Here is a 7,805-nt window from a genome sequence, read left to right as displayed (position 1 = left end):
AGGCAGGCCTCCTTGAGCTGTGGTGGGCTCCACCCAGTTCGAGCTTGCCAGCTGCTTTGTTTACCTAAGCAAGCCTGGGCAATGGCGGGCGCCCCTCCCCCAGCCTCGCTGCCGCCTTGCAGTTTGATCTCAGACTGCTGTGCTAGCAATCAGCGAGACTCCGTGGGCGTAGGACCCTCCGAGCCAGGTGCGGGATATAATCTCGTGGCGCGCCGTTTTTTAAGCCTGTCGGAAAAGCGCAGTATTCGGGTGGGAGTGACCCGATTTTCCAGGTGTGTCCGTCACCCCTTTCTTTGACTTGGAAAGGGAACTCCCTGACCCCTTGCGCTTCCCAAGTGAGGCAATGCCTCGCCCTGCTTCGGCTTGTGCACGGTGCGCGCACCCACTGACCTGCGCCCACTGTCTGGCACTCCCTAGTGAGATGAACCCAGTACCTCAGATGGAAATGCAGAAATCACCTGTCTTCTGCGTCCCTCAGGCTGGGAGCTGTATACCGGAGCTGTTCCTATTCGGCCATCTTGGCTCGCCTTGAGGTAATTTTTGTATATGGTGAAAGGTAAGAGTCCAGTTTCATTCTTCTGCATATGAAAGGGAGTCCTTTCTCCATTGCTTGTTTTGTTGGCCTTGTGCAAGATTAGATTGCTGTAGGTGTGTGGCTTTATTTCTGAATTTTCTCTTCTGTTCCATTGGCCTATGTGTCTGTTTTTGTACCAGTACCATGCTGCTTTGGTTTCTGTAACCTTATATTACAGTTTCACGTCAGGTAGTGTGGTGCCTCCAGCTTTGTTCTTTTGGCTTAGGATTGCCTTGCCTATTCAGGCTCTTTTTTTATTCCATGTGAATTTTAGAGTAGCTTTTTTCAAATTCCGTGAAGCATAGTGGTAGTTTGATAGGAATAGCATTGAATCTGTTAATTGCTTTGAGCAGTTTGGCCGTCTTAAAGATATTGATTCTTTTAATCCCTGAGCATAGAATGTTTTTCCATTTATTTGTGTCATTCTGATTTCTTCCAGCAGTGTTTTGCAGTTCTCTTTATAGATATGTTTCACCTCCTTGGTTAGCTGTATTATTAGGTATTTCATTTTCTCTGTGGCTTTTGCAAATGGGATTGTGTTCTTGATTTGACTCTCAGCCTGAATGTTATTGGTATGTAGAAATGCTACTGATTTTTCTACATTGATACTGTATTCTGAAGCCTTACTAAAATCATTTATCAGTTCTAGTAGCCTTTTGGCAGAGTCTTTTAGGGTTTTCTAGGTATAGAATCATATTGTTGGCAAAGTTTGACTTCTTTTCTTATTTGGAAGCCTTTTATTTCTTTTTGTTGCCTGATTGCTCCAGTGAGGACTTCCAGTACTATGTTTAATAGGAGTTGTGAGAGTGGGCACCTTGTCTTGTTCCAGTTTTCAAGGGGAATGCTTCGAGCTTTTGCCTGTTAAATATGATTTTGGCTGTGGGTTTGTCATAGATGGCTTCTATAGTTTTGAGATATGTTCCTTCAATGTTTAGTCTGTTGAGGGTTTTTAATCATGAAGGGATATTTGATTTTATCAAGAGATTTTTCTGTGTCTATTGAGATGATCATATGTTTTGCTTTTAATTTTGTTTATGTAGTGAATCACATTTATTTATTTGCATATTGTTATTTATTTGAACCAACCTTGCCTCTCAAGTATAAGGCCTACTCAGTCATGGTGTATTAACTTTTGATGTGCTGCTAGATTTGGTTTGGTAGTATTTTGTTGATGATTTTTGCATCTATGTTCATCAGGTGTATTGGCGTGAAGTTTTCTTTATTCATTGTGTTTCTGCTAGGTTTTGGTATTAGGCTGATGCTCGCTTCATAGAATGAGTTAGGGAGGAGCCCCTCCTCCTTGATTTTTTTGGAATAGTTTCAATAGTGTTGGTACCAGTTTTTTGTATGTCTGGTAGAATTTGGCTGTGAATTCATCTGGTTCAGGCCTTTTATTTGGTTGGTAGACTTTTTATTACTGATTCAATTTCAGAGCTCAATAGTGGTCCATTCAGGGTTTCAATCTCTTGCTGATTCAATCTTGGGAGACTGTCTTTCTAGGAATTTATCCATTTCCTCCAGATTTTTAAAATTTGTGTGCATAGAGTTGTTTATATTATTCTCTGAGGATCTTTTATATTTCTGTGAGATCAATTGTAATGTCATCTTTGTCATTTCTGAGTGTACTTATTTGGACCTTTCTTTTCTTTCCCTCCCTCCATCCCTCCCTCCCTCCCTTCCTTCCTTCTTTCCTTCTTCCCTCCCTTCCTTGAGACAGGGTCCCCCTATATTGCCCAGGCTGGTCTTGAACTTCTGGGCTCAAGGGATCTTCCTGCCACCTCCCAAAGTGTTAGGATTACAGATGTGAGCCACCACACTTTGTTAATCTAGCTAGTGGTCTATCAATCTCGTTTATTTTTTCAAAGAACCAATTTTTGGTCTCATTGATCTTTTGTATGAATTTTTGCATCTCAACTTCATTCAGTTCTTCTCTAATTTTAGTTGTTTCCTTTCTTCTGCTAGCTTTGTAGCTGGTTTGTTCTTTTTTCCTGGTTCCTTTAGGTGCAAAGTTAGACAGTTAATTTAAGATCTTTCTAACTTCTTGATGAAGGTTTTTAGTTTATAAAGCAGTGCTTAACACTGCTTAAGCTGCATCCCGGAGATTTTGGTAAGCTGTGTTCTTATTTTCATTAATTTCAGAAACTTTAAAAAATTTCTGCCTTCACTTTTCGGAACTATTTTTATTTCAGCATATCATTCTCCTTATGTATACACATTTATTTACAGTTGACCCTTGAACAACGTGAGTGTGAACTGTGTGGGTCCACTTATATGTGGATTTTTTTTCAAAGGAATGTGGATCAAAATACTGTATTCATGGGATGCAAATCGTGTGTAAGCAGAGGGCTGATTTTTCATGTGTGTAGGTACTTCAGCCCTATGGAACTTGAATATACATGGATTTTGGTATACTAGGGTATCGTGGAGACATGCCCCCACATATATTGAGGAATGACTGTAATTGCAATTAATTTGTATATTGTTTTGAAATGTGATACTTTTATTTAATTTTATACTATGCAATCTTCTTCATATATACACATATATATAAATATGCGTATATATACACATATACACTCATATATATACACACATATATGTGTGTATATATACACATATACACACATATATATGTGTGTGTGTATATATATATATATATATATATATATTTTGAGGTGAGGTCTTGCTCTGTTGCCCAGGTTGGAGTGCAATGGTGTGATCCTGGTTCACTGCAACCTCTGCCTCCCAGGTTCAAGTGATTCTTGTGCCTCAGCCTCCCAAATAGCTGGGATTACAGGTGTGTGCCACCATGCCTGGCTAATTTTTGTATTTTTAGTAGAGATGGGGTTTCACCATGTTGGCCAGGCTTGTCTCTTAACTCCTGATCTCATGTGATCTGCCCGCCTTGGCCTCCCAGAATGCTGGAATTACAGACGTGAGCCACCACATCTGACCTCTTCTCCATATTTTAATAGACTTCCTATTATAATTTTAATTTTGGTATAACGTTTCATCTTATTAATGTACCAAAATTTGTTAAATCATTATTAGACTGTTGGACTTACTGAGTTTTCAGCAAATATTTTTGAGTGCATACCTGGGACTTCGCAAGGCTGAAAATTATGCTGTAATGAGTATCTCTGAGCCTGTATGTATAAGTATGTATGTGTGTATATAAAAATACACACACACACACACACACACACACACACCCTTCTTCTCCTCCTCCTCCTCTGCCTTCTTTTTCTTCAATTATTTCTTCTGGGTAAGTTCCTTGGAGTGGGATGACTGAGTTGAAAGTTGTGAACTTCTTATTGACTCATGCTTTGCATTAACAATTCAAAATGATTGATCAATTTAACTTGTTACAAGCAACAAATGAGTGCACTGATTCTGCCATAAGCCTACTAGCATTAGGCATTATCATTTTTTAAATTATACTTTAAGTTTTGGGATACATGTGCAGAACGTGCAGGTTTGTTACATAGGTATACACATGCCATGGTGCTTTGCTGCACCCATCGACCCATCATCTACATTAGGTATTTCTCCTAATACTCTCCCTCCTCTAGCCCCCCACCCCCCAACAGGCCCTGATGTGTGATGCTCCCCTCCCTGTATCCATGTGCTCTCGTTGTTTATCTCCCATTTATGAGTGAGAACATGCAGTATTTGGTTTTCTGTTCCCGTGTTACTTTGCTGAGAATGATAGTTTCCAGCGTCATCCATGTCCTTGCAAAGCACATGAACTCATTCTTTTTTTATGGCTGCATAGTATTCCATGGTGTATATGTGCCACATTTTCTTTATCCAGTCTATCATTGATGGACATTTGGGTTGGTTACAAGTCTTTGCTATTGTGAATAGTGCTGCAATAAACATATGTGTGCATGTATCTTTATAGTACAATGATTTATAACCATTTGGGTATATACCCAGTAATGGGATTGCTGGGTCAAATGGTATTTCTGGTTCTAGATCCTTGAGGAATTGCCACACTGTCTTCCACAATGGTTGAACTAATTTACACTTCCACCAACAGTGTAAAAGCGTTCTTATTTCTCCACATCCTCTCCAGCATCTGTTGTTTCCTGAGTTTTTAATGATTGCCATTCTAACTGGTGTGAGATGGTATCTCATTGTGGTTTTTGTTTGCATTTCTCTAATGACCAGTGATGATGAGCTTTTTTTCATATGTTTGTTGGCTGCATAAATGTCTTCTTTTGAGAAGTGTCTGTTCATATCCTTTGCCCACTTTTTGATGGGGTTGTTTGTTTTTTTCTTGTAAATTTGTTTAAGTTCGTTGTAGATTCTGGATATTAGCCCTTTGTCAGATGGATAGATTGCAAAATTTTCTCCCATTCTGTAGGTTGCCTGTTCACTCTGATGATAGTTTCTTTTGCTCTGCAGAAGCTCTTTAGTTTAATTAGATCCCATTTGTCAATTTTGGCTTTTGTTGCCATTGCTTTTGGTGTTTTAGTCATGAAGTCCTTGCCCATGCCTATGTTCTGAATGGTATTGCCTAGGTTTTCTTCTAGAGTTTTTATGGTTTTAGGTCTAACATGTAAGTCTTTAATCCATCTTGAGTTAATTTTTGTATAAGGCATAAGGAAGGGATCCAGTTTCAGCTTTCTACATATGGCTAGCCAGTTTTCCCAACACCATTTATTAAATAGAGACTACTGTCTCCATTGTTTGTTTTTGCCAGGTTTGTCAAAGATGAGATGGTTGTAGATGTGTGGCATGAGTTCTGAGGCCTCTGCTCTGTTCCATTGGTCTATATCTCTGTTTTGGTACCAGTACCATGCTGTTTTGGTTACTGAAGCCTTATAGTATAGTTTGAAGTCAGGTAGTGTGATGCTTCCAGCTTTGTTCTTTTTGCTTAGGATTGTCTTGGCTATACGGGCTCTTTTTTGGATCCATGTGAAATTTAAAGTAGTTTTTTTCTAATTCTGTGAAGAAAGTCAATGGTAGCTTAATGGGGATAGCATTGAATCTATAAATTACTTTGGGCAATATGGCCAGCACTATCATTTTTTAAACCATTTTCCCAAATGCATCATTTCATTCCCTATAAAACCTTAAAATGGTTGGGAGAAAGCAGGGTTTACTGCCCTTAAGCAGTCTGTTGTCAGGTCATGCTTACATAATGGCAGTGAAGTGTTAATTAGGTAACTATACTGTGTTTTATTTTCTTCATTGTAGTGTGTATCATTTTTTCTCCTTTAACTTGAGGGGAAATGTTCAAGTGTTGATTCAGACTCGTACCATCTCATTGCTCTAATATCTCTACCAAGTTCCTTTAAGACAGACCATAGGAACGGAGTGGTGAGCTGGTGGTTGATTTGTGGGTGGTGTCATGAAGTCACACAATGACTCAAAACAGATCACACACCAAGTCAGGGAGAAGCTGGGTCTGGCCCCTGGAGTGAGCTTTCCCCTGCCCTGGAATCCAGGGTATCACTGGCAGAAGGAGTTTTGCAAGAAACGGAAAGGACATTAGACTTGATTTCTAGGAAAAAGCATGATTGGAAAAGTTGCCAGAAAGAAAGGCTTGTAAAAACTGCTGAGCATAATAGAAAAGGCTTTTGAAATTTTGTTTTTATCCAGAAGTCTTCATTACATGAAGAAGTTGTTTCAAGATAAAAAAATCTTCTTCTGTGATTCTCATATTGCATTTATTCATGCTTACTTATTTCCTAATGTGTTCCAAAAAGGGGTTGCTGCAAGTGTGCTTTTCTACAAAAGGGAGAAGGGAGAATTAAAAAAGAGGCAGGCCACTCTCAACCCAGGCAAGGCAGTGGTGAGCTCTGCTGAAGAAATATGCAGATATGACTTCAGAGCTTTGCAGATAACAGCTGAGAAATCACAGAGAGCGACAGGCAGATAAGCAAGTTATGACACAGATAACATTCAAATACCCATTTCTTAAAGAGATTATGCATATTTGAAATAGACGGAGGGATAAATTCCTACAGGAAGAACATATAAGAAATTAACATCATTCTACTTTCTAAAACAGCAACTAATTTGTAAGCTCAGGGACATCTGTGGATACAATGTATTGTCATTTCTGCCTGACATTCAGGAATATGCATTCTGGCTATCTTGGTGGAGAAGAGTGTATAATATATGACTGGATACTATTGTTGTCAGACGTACCCAGATTTGTTGAAACAAACAACATCCATTCTCAGCCTGTGGGATGGTCTCTGGTTGAGGCAGAGGACTCTGTCCTGGACCTTGACTTTGTCCTGTTCAAGAATTTTATCCTTGACTCATATGAAGAAAGAATATAGAATGAGAACTGTTCATGGGAAAAGATCTGGGAGCCAAAAGATACAGCAGCTACAGACAATGAGAGTTCAGAGGCAGGCAAGGTCTAGATTGAGTGTAAAGAACTTGCCCGTGTGCTGTTGGGTCTGAGTCTGGAGTCGGTGGCAGACCTACCATTTAAGGAAGACATAGAGAGTCAGGGCTGTGGTCAAAGCAGGACTTCAAGGTGGTTACAACACTGGAAAGTGAGCATTGCACAAAATTATGGGGTGATTTATGGAAGGGTAGAGAAGAGAGAGTTTTCTTCAGATCTTGGAAGATATTTTATATAGAAGTGTGACTGAGTAGTTCTGAGTGGCACCAAAGGCCAGAAATAGTTCTCCAAACCCACTCTTCTTCACTCTTCACTCTCTCAGTTTATAGCAACTCCATTCTAACAGGCCTTCCTCTGAGCATCCTACAAAAAGATCAGCCCATCACTCTTTTTTTCTCCTTACCCATCTCCCTACTGTGTTTTTCTTCATAGCACGTGTTAGCACTAAATAACTCTGTGTACTTATTTTTAGACAGCTTTTGAGAAGCAGTATAAGTTGGTGTATGATGCTAGGCTGTGGAGTCTGACTGCCTGGGTTCAAAGCCTAGTCCTGTTTTTTTCCTGTAACTTTAGGTACGTGTGTTAACCTCTCTGAACTCTATTTCCTCCTCTATGAAACAGGGGATAAGATAATAATTGTATCTACTTTGTAGGGTAGTGCAAGCACTAAATAAATTAATTCTTGCAAAGGACTGAGAAGAATTCCTCCCTAAGTACTCAGTAACCATAACTCAGGTGTTGACGAAGGGGCTGGTGGGTCCTTGATTGGGAGTGAGGTACAGTTTATCTCTGCTTTGGTTGGGATGTTGGACTGTCAAGATGCTCTGTAGCTTCTGAAGAGGGAAATGATCTTATAAAGTG

Source organism: Gorilla gorilla, chromosome 1 (assembly GCF_029281585.2).
Source record: "Gorilla gorilla gorilla isolate KB3781 chromosome 1, NHGRI_mGorGor1-v2.1_pri, whole genome shotgun sequence".
NCBI lineage: Eukaryota > Metazoa > Chordata > Mammalia > Primates > Hominidae > Gorilla > Gorilla gorilla.
The sequence above is the reverse complement of the archived record's forward strand: the minus strand, read 5'-3'. Positions refer to the sequence as shown.